Below are 18,389 nucleotides of genomic sequence, written 5' to 3' on the forward strand. Positions count from 1 at the left end.
TGACCTTATAGGGGTTTACAAAATTATGAGGGACATGGATAGGATAAATAAACAAAGTCTTTTCCCTGGGGCCAGGGAGTCCAGAACTAGAGGGCATAGGTTTAGGGTGAGAGGGGAACGATATAAAAGAGACCTAAGGGGCAACTTTTTCACGCAGAGGGTGGTACGTGTATGGAATGAGCTGCTAGAGGAAGTGGTGGAGGCTGGTACAATTGCAACATTTAAGAGGCATTTGGATGGGTATATGAATAGGAAGGGTTTGGAGGGATATGGGCCGGGTGCTGGCAGATGAAACTAGATTGGATTGGGATGTCTGGTCAGCATGGATGGGTTGGACCGAAAGGTCTGTTTCCATGTTGTACATCTCTATGACTCTATGACTCTATGTGCAGGTTTGGTGGATGGGTCATACGAAATTGCTCTATTGTGTCAAGGAATGAGCAGGCTAGGTGGTAAATGTGGGATTATGGCGATAGAGTGAATTTTGGTTCGGGGTGGGATCCTCCCCGGAAGATTGGTGCAGATTTGATGGCCGAATGGTGTCTTTCAGCATTTTCTGGACTCTATGATTCAATGCATGTCCATATTTAATTAATCATGCTCAATTGAAAATAGCCTGATTGCTAGATTGTTCATCAACATAAGGTCTATTTTGCCAGAGCGGCGAGGAGAGAAGGAGGAGTGGAGTGAGGGCTGCCGGGAAGGGTAAGTTTTCCCGCATAAAAAGGGACTTACCTCAAGAGTCAGGCCTCCATTTTGCCAGAGTGGCGAGGAGAGAAGGAGGAGAGAACCTAGGGCTGCTGGGAATGCAAGGGCTTAATTTATATTTGGGCAGTGGCTAAACCTGAGATACTACAAGTGTGGTATCTCCCTCCCGCCCCCCTCCTCTAATCGGAAGAAAAAGATCCTGTAAGGTAAGGCTTTTATTTCTTATCTTACTTTTTCATTTATTTAAGTGCATTGTTTGGCTTTAGTTAATTCATATAAAGCTAAGCTGACAATGGCAGGGGACCTCAGACCCATGGCATGTGACTCTTACTTGATGTGGGAGCTTAGGAACGTGTCTGACATTCCTGACTCTTACACTTGCAAGAAGTGTGTCCAGTTGCAGCTGTTGTTTGACCACATGATGGCTCTGGAGCTGTGGATGGACTGACTGTGGACTGGTCACACTGCAGGTTAGGATTGCTGAGGGAAACAGTGAATGGTTGACCAAAAGGCAGAAAAAGAGTAGGAAGGCAGTGCCCTCCAAAAGAGGTATGCTGTTTTGGATACTGTTGGGGGAGATGGCTCACCAGGGGAGGGCAGCAGTTGTCAAGATCATGGCACCGTGCAGGCACTGCGGTTCAGAAGTCGGGGGAAAAAGACTCGTAGGGCCATAGTCATAGGGGATTCTATTGTGAGGGGAGTAGATAGGCGGTTCTGTGGCTGAAAACGGGACTCCCGTACAGTATGTTGCCTCTCAGGTGCTCGGGTCAGGGATGTCAACGATCACCTGCAGAGCATTCTAAAAGGGGAGGGGGAACAGCCAGTTGTCTTGGTGCATATAGACACCAACGATATAAGTAGGAAGCAAGATGAGGTCTTGAAAGAAGAACTCAGGGAGATAGGAGAGAAGTTAAAGGGAAGGACCTCAAAGGCAGTGATCTTGGGATTACTACCAGTGCCATGTGCTGGCCAGTGTAGAAATGAAAAAATAGGCAGGATGAACACATGGCTTGAGAAATGGTGTAGGAGGGAAGGGTTCAGATTTGTTGGAAATTGGGACCTGTTCTGGGGAAGGTGGGACTATTACAAAAGGGATGGTCTACGTCTGAACCAGACTGGAACCAGTGTCCTTGGGGGAGTTTTTGCTACTGCTGTTGGGGAGGTTTTAAACGAATGTGGCAGGAGGCTGGGAACCAGAAGAGAAAACAAGTAGGCAGCGAGGTGGAGACTGTAAGAATTATGAAGATAATTCTCTGGGAAGCAAGGGAGGAGATTGCAGAGCCATTGGCCTTGATTTTTATGTCCTCTTTGTCTACAGGAGTAGTGCCAGAAGACTGGAGGATAGTCTATGTTCTATGTTCTATGTTCTATAACATTAACAAAGGGAAGAATAGGCAGACAGCAGATGAGCGCAAAAGAACTGGTGGCCTGAAATGCATCTACTTTAATGCAAGGAGTATATTGTGTAAGGCAGATGAACTTAGGGCTTGGATTGGTGCCTGGGAGTATGGCATTATTGCCATCACAGAGACTTGGTTAAAGGAAGGGCATGATGATTGGCAACTAAATATTCCAGGATATAAATGATTCAGACAGGACAAGGAGGGAAGTAAAAGAGGGGGTGGGGTTGCATTGCTGGTCAGGGACGATATCATGGCTGCGCTAAATGAGGGCACTATGGCGGTCTTGGGTAGTGAGGCATTATGGGTGGAGCTGAGAAATAAGAAGGGTGCAGTTACATTGTTGGGGCTGTATTACAGACCTCCCAACAGTGAGCATGAGGTAGAAGATTATGAATAGATGTTGAGGCAATAGGGTAGTGGTGATGGGAGATTTTAATTTTCCCAACATTGACTGGGATACACTTAGTGTCAGAGGTCTGGATGGAGTAGGATTTGTACGAAGCATCCAGGAGAGTTTTCTAGAGCAGTATGTCAATAGTCCGATGAGGGAAAGGGTCATATTGGACCTGGTACTGGGGAACGAGCCAGGACAAGTGGTAGAAGTTGTGGTAGGGGATTTCTTTGGGAACAGTGATCACAATTCTGTAAATTTTAGAGTACTCGTAAATAAAGAAGAAAGTGGTCCTAAGGGAAGAGTACTAAACTGAGCCAAAGCCAATTATATCAAAATTGGGCAGGAGCTGGGAAATGTGCATGGGACACAGCTATTTGAAGGGAAGTCCACATTTGAGATTTGGGAGACTTTCATAGATAGGTTAACGGTAGTGCAGGATAGGCATGTCCTGTAGAAGGCAAAGGATAGGAAGGGCAAGGTTTGTGAACCGTGGATGACAGGAGAAGTTGCACGACTAGCCAAGAAGAAAAGGGAAGTGTACATAAGGTCTAAGCAGCTAAGAACAGAATGGGCCCTGGAGGAATATCGGAAGAGTAGGACAAGTCTTAAACAAGGAATCTGGCGGGCATAAAGGGGTCATGAAATAGCTTTAGCAAACATAATTAAGGAAAATCCCAAAGCAATTTATTCTTATATAAGAAGCAAGCGGGTAACTAGAGAAAGGATTGGTCCACTAAAAGATAATGAAGGAAGGCTATGTGCTGAACCTGAGAGAATGGGTGAGATTCTGAATGATTACTTTGCATCAGTATTCACTGACGCGAGGAACATGATGAATCTTGAGATTAGAGATAGAAGTTTGATTAGTCTGGATCATGTTGGCATAAGTAGGGAAGATGTGTTGGGTATGCTAGAGGTTATTAAGGTGGACAAATCCCCAGGACCGGATGGGATCTATCCCAGATTGTTGAGGGAGGTGAGAGAGGAAATAGCTGGGGCCCTGACAAATATCTTTGTGGCATCCTTAAATACAGGTGAGGTGCCGGAGAACTGGAGGGTTGCTCATGTTGTCCCCCTCCACAAGAATGGGATATTCTAGGTAACTACAGACCAGTGAGCCCAATGTCTGTGGCGGGGAAGCTGCTGGAGAAGGTACTGAGAGATAGGATCTATTTATATTTAGAAAAGAATGGGCTTATCAGTGATAAGCAACATGGTTTTGCGTGGGGGAGATTGTGCCTTACCAACTTAATAGAGTTCTTTGAGGAAGTGACCAAGTTGTCAGATGAAGGAAGGGCTGTTGATATCATATACATGGTCTTTAGTAAGGCATTTGATAAGGTTCCCCAAGGTAGACTAATGGAGAAAGTGAAGTCACATGGTGTGCAGGGTGATCTAACTAGGTGGATAAAGAACTGGTTGAGTAACAGGAGACAGAGAGTAGTAGTTGAAGGGAGTTTCTCGAAATGGAGAAAGGTGACCAGTGGTGTTCCACAGGGGTCAGTATTGGGTCCACTGTTGTTTGTAATATACATAAATGATCTAGAAGAGGGCACTGTTGGTATGATCAGCAAGTTTGCAGATGACACAAAGATTGGTGGAGTAGCAGAAAGCATAAGGGACTGTCAAAGAATACAGGAGAATATAGTTAGAATGGAGAGTTGGGCGGAAAAGTGGCAGATGGATTTCAATCCGGATAAATGTGAGGTGATGCATTTAGGCAAGTCTAATTCTAGAGAGTATTATACAATGAATGGAAGAGCCTTGGGAAAAGTTGGTGGGCAGAGAGATCTGGGAGTGCAGGTCCATTGTACCCTGAAGGTTGCTGCACAGGTAGATAGAGTAGTCAAGAAGGCATATAGTATGCTTGCCTTCATCGGACGGGGTATTGAGTATAAGAGCCGGCAAGTCATGTTAACATTGTACAAGACATTGGTTTGGCCGCATTTAGAATACTGTGTACAGTTCTGGTCACCACATTACCAAAAGGATGTGGACACCTTGGAGAAGGTGCAGAGAAGGTTTACGAGGATGATGCCTGGTATGGAAGGTGCTAACTATGAAGAGAGATTGACTAGGTTAGGTTTATTTTCACTAGAAAAAAGGAGATTGAGGGGGGACCTGATTGAGGTTTACAAAATCATGAAGGGTGTAGATAGGGTGGATAGAGACAAGCTTTTTCCCAGGGTGAAGGATTCAATAATGAGAGGTCATGCTTACAAGGTGAGAGGTGGAAAGTTTAAGGAGGATGCACACGGCAAGTACTTCACACAGAGGGTGGTGGGCGCTTTAAACACGTTGCCAGCAGAGGTGGTAGAGGCAGGCACGGTAGATTCATTTAAGATGCGTCTGGACAGATGCATGTGTAGGTGGGGAGCAGAGGGTTGTAGATGCTTAGGAATTGGGCGACAGGTTTAGACAGTAGATTTGGATCGGCTCAGGCTTGAAGGGCCGAAGGGCTTGTTCCTGGGCTGTAAATTTTCTTTGTTCTTTCTCTAAAACTGACTCATGTAAGATATGATGCAGTACTTCAAGCTCGCTTTGTCAATTTTGCTTATCCCATCCTTACAAAAATTACATAACCTTAGGATTATTGCATTGCCCTTGTCATATCCTCAACTGATTTTTCACTTCGCCCAATGTTATGATTACTGTTATGAATTCTACAAATCTACTCCTACTGGAGTTTTCAGCTTTTTTTTATTTCTTAGCTCTACCTGTATTAATGCTGCATCCTGATTTTCAGAGCTAAGATCTATCCTCTCTACTACCATGGGGCCAAAGGAGCAAGAATAAACGCTCAAGTCTATTGAACCATCGAATGAGATCATAGCTGATGTGTGACCTAACTCCCCATAACCAATAATGTCTGCCCTACCAGTTTAAATTGGACTTCACAAGCTTGGCTTGAGGATGCACACCAATGCCTATTTTTAAGGGGGAAAAGAAAAATAAGAAAATAAAAATGTAAACCATCTCTGCCTTGGACTGAATTGGAGAACAGTAAAAACAATTCAATTCATCTTTCCCTCTTATCCAAGACACACTTCTGAAAGGCTATAATTGCTCTACATTTGCACTGTGCCCTCTTGCTCCTGGATTCCTAAACCAATGGAAATAGGTTGTCTCCATTTACCTTATCTGTTCATCTTAATATCTTGTGAATTTATCTAATCTACTATTATTAAATTTGCCCAACTTCCTTTCCCATTTTGCCCATCTTTCCTTATAAGTCACGAAGATCATGGGTGAGATGAGCTAAATTCAATGACTATGAATTTTAAAAAATTGAATTTGACATGCTAAGTTTCTTGAATTCAGCAGCAAACCTGAAATCTCCAGTTAATATTTCAATGAATTCAGGAGCTGGTTTCCAGGGTGAGGGTTACTTAGAGTCATAGAGATGTACAGCATGGAAACAGACCCTTCAGTCCAACCCGTCCATGCCAACCAGATATCCCAACCCAATCTAGTCCCACCTGCCAGCACCCGGCCCATATCCCTCCAAACCCTTTCTATTCATATACCCATCCAAATGCCTCTTAAATGTTGCAATTGTACCAGCCTCCACCACATCCTCTGGCAGCTCATTCCAAACACGTACCACCCTCTGTGTGAAAAAGTTGCCCCTTAGGTCTCTTTTATATCTTTCACCTCTCACCCTAAACCTAAGCCCTCTAGTTCTGGACTCTCTGACCCCAGGGAAAAGACTTTGTTTATTTATCCTATCCATGCCCCTCATAATTTTGTAAACCTCTATAAGGTCACCCCTCCGACGCTCCAGGGAAAACAGCCCCAGCCTGTTCAGCCTCTCCCTGTAGCTCAGATCCTCCAACCCTGGCAACATCCTTGTAAATCTTTTCTGAATCCTTTCAAATTTCACAACATCTTTCCGATAGGAAGGAGACCAGAATTGCACGCAATATTCCAACAGTGGCCTAACCAATGTCCTGTACAGCCGCAACATCACCTCCCAACTCCTGTACTCAATACTCTGACCAATAAAGGAAAGCATACTAGACGCCTTCTTCACTAACCTATCTACCTGCGACTCCACTTTCAAGGAGCTATGAACCTGCACTCCAAGGTCCCTTTGTTCAGCAACACTTCCTAGGACCTTACCATTACGTGTATAAGTCATGCTAAGATTTGCTTTCCCAAAATGCAGCACCTCGCATTTATCTGAATTAAACTCCATCTGCACTTCTGTCAGTGAACTTCATTGAGTCCAGTTTTTATAAATTCATGGGTTCATACAGCGCAGAAAAGGCCCTTTGACCCATCAAGTTTGCACTGACATAACTTCCACTAAAAATGCATGAATCCCAATTTTATGCACTTGTTCCATATGCTTGAAGTCCTCATCCAAGTATTTTTTGAAGTTGTACGTTCTCTCAAAATTTCACTATCGATCAGAATTTGTTGCTGTGTTTATTGAAAATGTCCCATGGATACAGTGGCACACTGGTTAGCACTGCTGCCTCACAGCACCAGGGTCCCAGGTTCGATTCCAGCCTCGGGCGACTGTCTGTGTGGAGTTTGCACATTCTCCCCGTGTCTGCGTGGGTTTCCTCCGGGTGCTCTGGTTTCCTTCCACAATCCAAAGGTGTGCAGGTTAGGTGAATTGGCCGTGCTAAATTGCCCATAGTGATAGGTGAAGGGGTAAATGTAGTGGAATGGGTCTGGGTGGGTTGGTCTTCGGAGGGTTGTTGTGGACTTGTTGGGCCGAAGGGCCTGTTTCCACACTGTAAGTAACCTAATCTGTTCCTGGGAATGGAGTAAGGATGCTGGTTGGTATGAATTTCCAGCAAACATCTGTTCAACCCACCTGTAAACAAATGCTAATCAGAACAAGATACAATGAACAGTACCTTGTTGGAAATTAGTAACCAAGATAGTAAATGGAAAACAATGCCATGCTGCTGTCTTAAAATCGATTTTTTCACTTGTTTGTTAACCAAAGGGTTAAATATTAAAATAGTTCACGGAAATGGAAACTGAGGATAACACATTGCATCTCCATGATGAGCCAAGCCATCTGGACTACACAATGTGTTCAAACAACTCCAGTGACTGAAAATGTTCCCAAAATCTGGAGCCTAAGTGAGCCAAGAAGGAACCTGCTTGCCCTTACTTTGCACTCATTTTTATTACCCCAGAAGGACTTCTTTTCACTTAGAATCTGTGATGATTGTAACACATTTAGCATTTGTTATGTAACTTGAAACACATAAATAACAAATTTGCTGTACTAATAATCAATTCCTCTATTTATATGCAAGGAAACCCATTTAAGCGCTCCTTATTTTCCAAATAAACATTTCCTTGTTTTAACACTGAATTATTGATGATGAATAAAATAAAAATAACAGTAATAAATGCAAAAAAAAGCATTAACACCTAAACCTGAGACAGCAGACTCAGGCAAAAGAATACTTCTCTTACCTTTTGTAAGGTTCCGTTGTCTCTCGTCAGCTTAAATCAGTTAGTGAACTGCATTATCTCATGTCTCATACCAACTATCCCTTTGACAACACTTGTAAATCTAGAAGTGAAGGAATGTGCTTTGTGATCTTGGACTTGCTTCTTTCAATGCTCAGTGGAGGCCATAACCCCCCAGCTGTTGTCATAGCAACACTTTTAAGAAGAAGGGCAGCCCAAGGTCCACATTTAATTATTAACACAGCAGGGAGACAAATATCCTTCATTTACAATTATGGTTTCTAACTTCCTTCCTAGTTTAGCATTTCCACAGACTCTTAAAAGCACGAGATAGAATTAGACTTTATAACACAACAATTTCACCAACTGAACTCAGTCAAAACACACTGAGCTGAATTTTCCTATTTTGTGTGAAAGTGTTTTGTCGAGTGAGATTCACGACGCCCATCCACTGTGGCACACAACAACTTTTCTCATGCAATCGTCTGCTCTTCACCTCATAAATTATGCATTCAGTTCTTCATGTGGAATCACGGAACAGGGAAGGCAGAAAGCCTCTTTGTGATGTGGATCTTGTGAGGTTTATGCCACTAGCTCCATATATAAAGCTCAGTTGCACACCTTTGGATGCTGCAAGCCAGGAACTGGTCCATAAACTGTGTTAATCAACAATAACAACTAGGGACATATACCCTGAAAGGGAAGCTGGCAGCCTGCTTTGCTGACTGGAGGTCCTGATGGACAGGGTGGTGGAGAGGAGGGCAGTGCTCTATCCTCAGCATTCAGGAAGAAATGCCTCAGGGCCTCTGGCACTCAGAAGATAACTGGAGACCAGGCGACAGCATAGTCCCAGGCAGAGAATAATCCCATGGTCTAGGCCATTGTCAAAATGCACGGTATTGCTCAGAAACAGTAGACAGGGCAGCTAGTAGACTAGGTTGAAGGTTGGAGGGGTACACCAACATTGCTCCGAAACCTGCAACACATTCTAAAAGATGGAAGACTTAACAGCAATCTTAACAACACATCTTCAGCTCTGATATTTTTCCAGCAACACATTTTCAGCTCTGATCTCCAGCATCTGCAGTCCTCACTTTCTCCTTAACAGCAATCTAGGCTTGTTCAATATATCATTTCAGTTGCATGACACTGTAATCTTTTGCTATAACCTGGTATTGTTTGATTTTTAAACCACCCCAGTTCAACACTGGCTCCTCCACATCATACACCAACATTATCAGTAAGGGGCTGGTTTCAGCATGCATGTATTTGGCTGTGTCTATGGAGAGGCTAGTGACTGCCCTGGAGACCCAACACTCAGAGTTTCTGCTGGATGTGCATCTGAAGCTGCATTCCATTGCTGCAATCGTAAGTGCTTACCATTAGTGTTGAAAAGTGTGGCGCTGGAAAAGCACAGAAGGTCAGGCAGCATCCGAGGAGCAGGAGAATCGATGTTTCCGGCATAAGCTCTTCAACAGGATTGTTATGGCTTCTGCAGCCTTTTTACATTTGACTGCTACTTTCACTTAAGCTGCTGACAACACATATCTTTTTGACTTGATGAAGGGCTTTTGCCCGAAACGTTGACTCTGCTGCTCCTCGGATGCTGTCTGAACTGCTGTGCTTTTCCAGCACCACCATCACAGCTGCAAACAGGCTCCCTTCACTCCAGTTGGGGATGTGAGATGGAGATGATGAAAAGACACAACTGTGACACAGGTGACAAAAAGTTGCATTTCTGTAAATGTATCTTCATGTGCACAATGTCTGTCTTTGTCACTATTGGACCTGGTTAAGTCACATCCATGTGAGAGATGGTCAGGATGGAAGAAGTTGTAATTACCAAGCATTGCCCATCCCCCACAAACATCTGACTCCTTAAATGCAGATAGACCCAGACCTCAGAGATCCTTGAACTGTGATGTTGATGGCTACAGTCAAGGTGTTGCACTTTACATTGATGGTAAGTGTATGTGTAATGATGGTGCTAGGACCTGACCTGTACTTTTACACCCCACCATGAGAGTATGGAATCACTGATTCCTCACATCTTAGGAGGGGGAATGTTCATTCTATGTAGCAGCTTTTCAAGGGACAGCATTGTATATCTTCCAGCTTCAAGGCTGCAAGATATACAATGGGCAGCTTATGTGTCTATTTTCTGACATAATACATTGGCTGCTAAGAAAAGCTGCACAAAACGCTGCCTCTCACAGGGTCAAAGCTGTTCTATACATACCCAACTACACAAGGGCAACTGAACAGTCTACATTCATTCTAAAACATTGAAAGCTGAGCAATGATGGAGGGTCAAAAGGAAATTTCTCAGACTGCTTATCATGAAAAATTTCACAAAACAACACTTGGTCATCATTTACTGACTGTAGACTTAAAAGTGTTAGTTCCTTGTCTCACTGCTGCCCTTTCCCTAATGGTCAGTCGGTCATGCAATGTGTAGGTACTTGAAAATGGGATAATTTCAAGATGTGAAGCATTCAATCAGATGGATAATGAGACATCTATTTAGCAACTTTCACTCTATCTCAATTAGGAACTCAGGAACACAATCTGGAAAGACATGACTACAACAATAACAGGGTCAACATGGCCATGAAACAGGGGATGCTTGCCATAAAAGCAGCAGAAAGAAACCCCCTTAAAGGAAGTCTAAACTGAGCTCACTCATCTAAGAAGTGGGTTTCAATTAGTTTTCTATAGCATCTGGGGGGTTAGTAATGCATTTCTCGGTCATGCTTTTTTGATTGTCCCTACTACTCAATGTTCTGATGCTCATCTTTATCCTCAGAAGATTGTTGTTGGTCGCCCATTTTTTCTGCATTCAGACCATCCTCTTTTTATGGCTCCAGTTGTGAAGAGAATGGTATAGCACAATGATATGGGATGTCCTTTCTGGCATACACCACAAGGCTTTATAATAAAATCTTATCTTAAGGCCTATGGTCTGTTCCACTATGGGCCTGGATGAAGTGTGAGCAGTGCTGAATTCTTGTTCTGTATTAGGCTGAAGATTTCATAAATGTGTCAGGAATCATGTTTGGAGGGATTAACTCCATGAATTCCCTTAATCCCTTAACACTCAGCCATCACTGTATAGCACAAAGGTCTCGGAAGGTGATAGGAACCTATGAGCTTTTCAGTAGATAAGCATCATGGCAACTCTCAGGATATCCAGTGCAGACCTGGATAATATCCTTCTTATGACAGGGTGACCAAAACTGGGCATAGTGCTCCAGAAAAGGACTCATCAACGTCATGTACAGCCTCATCTTGACAATCCAACTCTTATTCTCAAAGATCGCAGCAAGAAGGCAAACACGCTGAATGCCTCCACTCTATCTATATGTGATGCAAACTTCAAAGAACCTGAACCCCTCTGTCTTTTTGTTCTGCGACACCATCCAAGGCCCTACTTTTAATTGTATAAATCCTCCCCTTGTTTGTTTTACCAAAATGCAATACCTCACATTTATCCAAATTTAACTCCAACTGCCACTCTTCAGACCATTTGACCCAATTGATCAATATCTCTTTGTAATCTTCGATAACCTTCTTCACTGTCAACTATACCACCAATCATGGTGTCATCCACAAACTTATTAATCATGCCTTCTATATTCAGCACCCACTACTGATCCCTGTGGAACATTGCTGGTCTCAGGTCTCCAGTCCAAAAAATAAATCTTTATCTTCACTCTCAGTCTCCTGCCATTAAACCAGTTTTATATCCATATGGCAAGCGCACCTTGAATCCCACATGATCTAACTTTATTCATTAGTTTACCATGTCAAAGGCTTTACTAAATATTGTTTACTGTCTTTCCCTCATCAATCTTCTTGATTATTTCCTCAAGAAACTCAATCAAGTTTATGAGAATGATTTCCCTCACACAAAACCATGCTGACTATCCCTAATCATTCCGTGCCTCTCCAAATGCATATAAATCCTATCCTTCAGAATCACTTCCAAAAACTTACCCACCGATGTCAGATTCTTAAGGCTACAGTTTCCAGGTTTCTCTTTACATCTCTTCTTAAACAAAAGCACAACATTAACTACTCTCCAGTCATCTGGCACCTCACCTGTAGTTATAGATGATGCAAATATTTTTGCAAGGGGCTTGCAATTTCCCCCTAACTTCCCACAAAGTCTTGGGATACATTAGATCTGATCCCAGAGATTTATCAACCCTTATATTTTCTAAGACGTCCAGCATTTCAACTTCTGTAATGTGAATTGTTTTCAAAACACCAATATTTATGTCCCTGAGTTCTTCTGCCACCATTCCTTTATTCACAGTTAAAACTGATGTGAAATATTAACTTAATATCTTTCCTAACTCCTGAGATTCAACACAAAAATGACCTCTTTGATCTTTAAGGGGCCTTACTCTTTCTCTAGTTGCTGTCTTGCTCTTAATGTAGAATCCCTTTGGATTATCCTTTACCTTATTTGCCAAGGCTATCTCATATCCTTTTGCATTGCCTTTTGTATTACTGTTGCTATGCCCCCGATGACCTTTCAATATTCTCTTCATTTCATTCCATTCATTGTAGCCTTCAATGTCCTCAGTTTATCTCCAGAGCCCATGACTTTGTGAATTACTGTGCCCTTGTTGGCCCAACCCTTCTTCATGTGGAGGCTATGTAAAACCCTTCCTGGAGCTCCCTTCTATGTTCTATGAGATTCCCAACCATCTATCTCCAATCGCTTCCTTTTGCTGTAATCATTCCTGTAATGACCAAATCCAATGAAACTTATACACAGACTTGATTTGTCCATTTTCCCTTGGACTATGGAGATCTCCCTTATTAGCCCTTGAACATTACTGCACCAACCCCTGGGACTGACTGTGGCCTAACTCCTGGACTAACTAGGCAGGGCAACAAACTGAGCACCGCATAACCCAAACTGTTGTCCCAAGAGCACACTGCCAACCTGTCTGTGACCTCCGGACTTGATGTACAGGGCTGAGCAAGGCCCAGTCTTTCACTGCAAGGATACAGAACCCTAGACTCTGGTAGGACCAAGTTCTTGACTGACTGTGGTCAAATTCCTGGACTGGAATCTGAGCCTCTTGACTGACTGTTGCATTATTCCCTGACTGACCGTATTACCCCTTGACTGCACTAAGGACAGCTAGATCCAGGCCTAGCTAGCTCAGTGGTCGAGCACATCTTAATCTTAAAGTGACTAACTAGGGATGAATATTTTATTTTGATCTCAGAAGAAAAAGTTGCACATTTAAGACAGAGATAGAGGCATTTCTTCTTTCAGCAGATTGTGAATCGATGGAGTTCATTGCCACAGAGGGCAGTCGAGGTTGAGTCATGACATATACTCTATACTGAAATAGACAGATTTTTAATCAGTGAGGGAATCAAAAGTTATGGGAAAATAGCAGGAAAATGACATTGAGGATTATTGGCTCAACATAGAGTCATATAGGCACAGAGATGTACAGCATGGAAACTTCGGTCCAACTCATCCATGCCATCCAGATATCCTAAGTTAATCCAGTCCCATTTGCCAGCATTTGGCTCATATCCCCCTCCTGCTCCTCAGATGCTGCCTGACCGGCAGTGCTTTTCCAGCACCACACTTTTTGACCCCTATCCCCCTAAACCCTTCCTATTCATATTCCCAACCAGATGCTTTTTAAATGTTGTAATTGTACCAGCCTCCATCTTTCCTCAGGCAGCTCATTCTATACATGCAGCACCATGTGCGTGAAAACATTGCCTGTTAGGTCCCTTTTATATCTTTCCCCTTTCACCCTAAACCTATGCCCTCTAGTTCTAAACTCCCCCACCCCAGGGAAATGACTTTGTTTATTCAACCCTATCCACGACCCTCACGATTTTACAAACCTCTATAAAGTCAACCCTTAGCCTCCAATGCTCCAGGGAAAACAGCCTCAGCCTATTCAGCCTCTCCCTGTTGCTCAAATCCTCCAACCCTGGCAACATCCTTGTAAATCTTTTCTGAACCCTTTCAAGTTTCACAACATCCTCCTGATAGGAGGGAGGCCAGAATTGCACACAATATTCCAAAAATGGCCTAACCAATGCCCTGTAAAGTCGCAACATGACCTCCCAACTCCTATACTCGATGCTCTGACCAATAAAGAATACCATACCAAATGCCTTCTTCATTATCCGATCTATCTGTGACTCCACTTTCAAGGAACTATGAATCTACATTCTAATGTCTCTTTGTTCAGCAATACTCCCCAGGATCTTATCATTAAGTGTATAAGTCTTGCACTGATTTGCCTTTCCAAAATGCAACACCTCCCATTTATCTAAATTAAACTCCATCTGAACTCCTCGGCCCATTGGCCCATCTGATCAAGATCCCATTGTACTTTGAGGTAACGTTCTTTGCCGTCCACGACACCTCCAATTTTGATGTTATCCGCAGACTTACTAGCTACACTTCCTATGTTCACAGTCAATCGTTTATAAAAATGACAAAAAGCATTGGACCCAGCATCGAAATACTTGTGGCACTTCACTGGTCACAGGCCTCCAGTCTGAAAGGCAACCCCCCGCCACCACCCTCTGTCGTCTACCTTCGAGTCAGTTCTGTATCCAAATGGCTAGTTCTCCCTGCATTCCATGAGATCTAACCTTGCTAACCAGTCTCCCATGGGGAACTTTGTCAAAGTCCATATAGACCATGTTCACCACTCTGCCCTCATCAATTTTCTTTGTTACTTCTTCAAAAAGTTCAATCGGGCTCGTGAGACATGGTTTCCCACATTCAAAGCCATGTTGACTATCTCTAATCAGTCCTTGCTTTCCAAATACATGTAAATCCTGTCCTTCTGAATTCCCTCCAACAACTTGCTCACCACAGATGTCAGGCTCACTGGTCTATAGTTCCCTGGCTTTTCCTTAACAACGTTCTTAAATAGTGGCACCACATTAGCCAACCTCCAGTCTTCCGGCACCTCACCTGTGACTATCAATGATGCAAATCTCTCAGCAAGGGGCCCAGCAATCATTTCCCTAGCTTCCCGTAGAGTTCTAGGGTACACCTGATCAGGACTCCTTGGGATTTATCAATCTTTATGCATTTTAAGACATCCAGCACTTCCTCCTCTGTAACATGGACATTTTTTTCAAGATGCCACCATCTATTTCCCCACGTTCTATATCTTCCATGTCCTTCTCCACAGTAAACACTGATGCAAAATACCAGTTTAGTATCTCCTCCCATCTTTCATTCTTAACAGATTTATAAAATCCCTTTAGATTCTCTTTAACCCTATTTGTCAAAGCTATCTCAGGTCCCCTTTTTGCCCTCTGGATTTCCCTCTTGATGTTATTTTGATTGGTATTCCTGATATAGTAAATTGGTAAGTTTCCTATATTAATATAGTGACTACCTTTCATAAGTAATTGGCTGTAGAGTCCTTTGGAAATGCGCTGAGTTCATGAAAGATGTGATACAATGCAAGATTTTCTTCATCGCATTAGGTGCCTGAATGGGACAATAAATGGGCATTCATGGCAACAATATTTTTAGGTTCAATGTATTCAGTCAAACCAATTTATTGAAAGTGCAATACTAATAAGACCATAAAACCATAAGATATTGGAGCATTTGGCCATTTGGCCCATCAACTGCCCACTCCCAATCTCTGATTGTGAGATTCATGTCCTGTCACAGCTCAGGGGATTTGGAAATGCACGGCTGTCTCATATACTGTTTGCAAACTATGAACAAATTGAGGAAATAATAATAAGCGATTATTGAGATAAAAATCATGTTGTTGTCTAAACTGTGTTATCTGATTCCTCTTCCCACATACTCCTTAAATTTCTGTTTTTGTCCTGGTGGCTGTGCTGACCATCTAAATCAAAGACAACTGGAAAATGGGAATGGGCAGTCTTCAGCAGCAACGTTAAAGATGGTTCATAGAATCATAGGATCCCTACAGTGCAGATAGAGGGTATTTGGCTCATTGAGTCTGCATTGACCCTCCAAATACCATCCTACCAAGAAGCAGTCGACAAGCTTTGAAAAGAAATCTTGTAATTCTGTTATTGGTGTGAACAGCTGCTTCAGACTGAACTTGACTCTGCTCTAGAACAGACAGTGAGAATACTGAATGATAATAGTAAGGTGCTTGAGATTGTGTGAAATTGTGCTCACAGCCAATTGGAACAAATTTGACTCTTGGCTGTGAAGTGCCAAAAGTTCTTATCATTCTATAAAACAGTTAAATACCTATTCCCATAAATGAGATCAAATTTTTCCAGTGTTTAAAAAGGACTTTACTCTTTTCTAATAATCAGCTTGAGTTGTAATAACAAAACCAACACAATTACACTTTTACTTCCTTAACACATGCAATTCATTTATATGTAACTTCATAAACAAATCTTTGATGGCCCCCTGTTTAACAACTTTTGGCCACAAATATTGAATGCGATGTAATAGCCATACCACTACTGTTGTGGTAATTTAATTAGTTCAATGATAAACTAAGTGAAATTCTTAACACCTTAATCAAAAAGTATCTTTCATTACTGAATGTGGCTAAATTTCAACCAGAAAGAGTGCAATGTCAGGGAGAATGTAGAAAGGACTGCCAATTTACCACTGTTCATTTTGCCAGTCCAAGGCCAATTTCACTCCCCAAATTTCTCCAGGACTTCCTTAAAGACTAGACTCTGAAATTAGGGAATTAATCTTGTGGCTGTTCTCTGTACTTGCCCAATTGTTGAATAGTCCCCTTGTGCCTCAGTGACCAGCAGCCCAGAAGGTATCATCTGACAAGAGGAACAAACATATGGAAAGTAAATAACCTGCACAGTTGTGTTAACTCTGAGGAATGCGGTGAGGCAGGACAGAATTGTTTCAATGCCTGGCACTGAGTCAATTCACTACACCCAGTTTACTGGAAAAGGATTTGGCAATCATTACATTAGAATTCAAACTTAGTTTTCTTTAAAGGTGCAAGAGGACATATGTCAACATGTGCTTTGTAATTTGAAAAGTCTGTATTGTCATGTGCAATGATTTCCAAAAAGCATTTAATTAAATTCTGTACATAAAGCCAAAACTGTCAGGGATTAAAGCAGAACCTTGCGGAGAGATAAGAAATTTGCTTAAAAGTGGAAAACAGCATAGTGCATAGTGGACAATTATACTCAGCACCCTCAACAGCAAGATATGCATAGTGAAGAGCTTAAAGTGCTGTACACAGAAAGATCCACAACTTTCCGCTGTGGATTTATGTTTTATGATTGATGTTGAAACAGCTCTGAACAATTGAACAAATGCAACACAACAAAGGCTTGTGTACCCTGATGACACCGTAACCTTTTATGAATTCTTTCATGGGATGTGGGTGTCTCTTGCAAAGCAAGTATTTGTTTTTCATCCCTAATTTCCCTTGAGAAGGTGGTACTGCTGTCCAGCTGATGCAGGTAAGACCCATGGTGCTGTCTGGAAAGGAGTCCGGGATACTGTTTCTTTTTGATTTTTCTGTGTTGCATTGCCTCACTGAATGGCTTGCCCTGCCATTTCAGAGGGCATTTCGGAGTCAACCTTATTGCTGTAGCTCTGAAGTCACATGTAGCCCAGACCAGACACACTTTCCTTCCTGAAGAATATTGGTGAACCAGATAGGATTTTATTACAATTGATAATAATTGATAATAATTGGTGGGAGCCTGCTCTGATGTGGAACCTGTTGACCCTATGGGCTTGGTGGAAAAACCCTAGGGCACTTGTATCCTGATAGGCCAGACATGTCAAGACCCTTGCTGTGAGAGGCACGTCGACTCTTCTTGGGTTAAACATTTAAGGGTCAAAGGAAGAGGAGGCTGGTGTGGAAGGCAAGGTGGAGGTGGAGGGACTGGAGATTAGGGAACCTTGACCAATCCAAAAACCTGTCCTCAGAAGTTTGCAGGTTCAATGCCAGGAGGCACCCAGTAGATGTGGAATCATACCCAGCCCCCACGGTGGTTTCTCCCTGGACATTGCAGAGGTGGCTGGGCTCAGAGGTCCAATAGCTGTTGAGGGTGCTGAGTATAATTGTCCATGACAGCGTCCAAGCTTTCCATGCAGACAGACAGTCTGCCACAGGATTTACTGCACTGATGCAGCTTCTGGGCAATGAGGGCCATTGTGCCCCATATGCCTGTCTGCCACTGCTGCCCACCCTGTGTATTTGGATCAGGTTACTGCTGCTGTAACCATAGGGTCATCTCTTGCCTGGGGCTGAGCAAGTTGTTGGTCTCTGGCAGCTTCAAAATGCCAATGCTCAACTCGGTGCACTGTGGTATTTTAAAGATGGTGCAGGCATCAGGGAGGCTGGTATTTGGGCAGATATCCAGTGAAAAGCAAGTTGTTCTGGGAATGGCACGTGGTCAGGTGGGGTATAAGTCAGACAGGAGAGATGCCT

The 18,389-nt window shown here is 42.9% G+C and overlaps 1 protein-coding gene across 4 annotated transcripts in view; it reads right to left on the bottom strand.

Moving 5' to 3' along the window:
- Positions 1-17,237, bottom strand: part of LOC122555371 (uncharacterized protein C21orf62-like) — an 80,809-nt gene extending 63,572 nt beyond the window's left edge. For 3 of the 4 annotated variants that reach the window (XM_043701309.1, XM_043701312.1, XM_043701311.1), the window contains exon 1: positions 7,951-8,112. The gene's annotated coding sequence lies outside the window, so the exon portion shown is untranslated. Of the gene's footprint in view, positions 1-7,950; positions 8,113-16,577 lie in introns of those variants that run through there. The other variant, XM_043701314.1, reaches the window with a different exon arrangement.
- Positions 17,238-18,389: the final 1,152 nt, after the last annotated feature.

This window comes from Chiloscyllium plagiosum, chromosome 12 (genome assembly GCF_004010195.1).
Source record: "Chiloscyllium plagiosum isolate BGI_BamShark_2017 chromosome 12, ASM401019v2, whole genome shotgun sequence".
In the NCBI taxonomy this organism is placed as follows: domain Eukaryota; kingdom Metazoa; phylum Chordata; class Chondrichthyes; order Orectolobiformes; family Hemiscylliidae; genus Chiloscyllium; species Chiloscyllium plagiosum.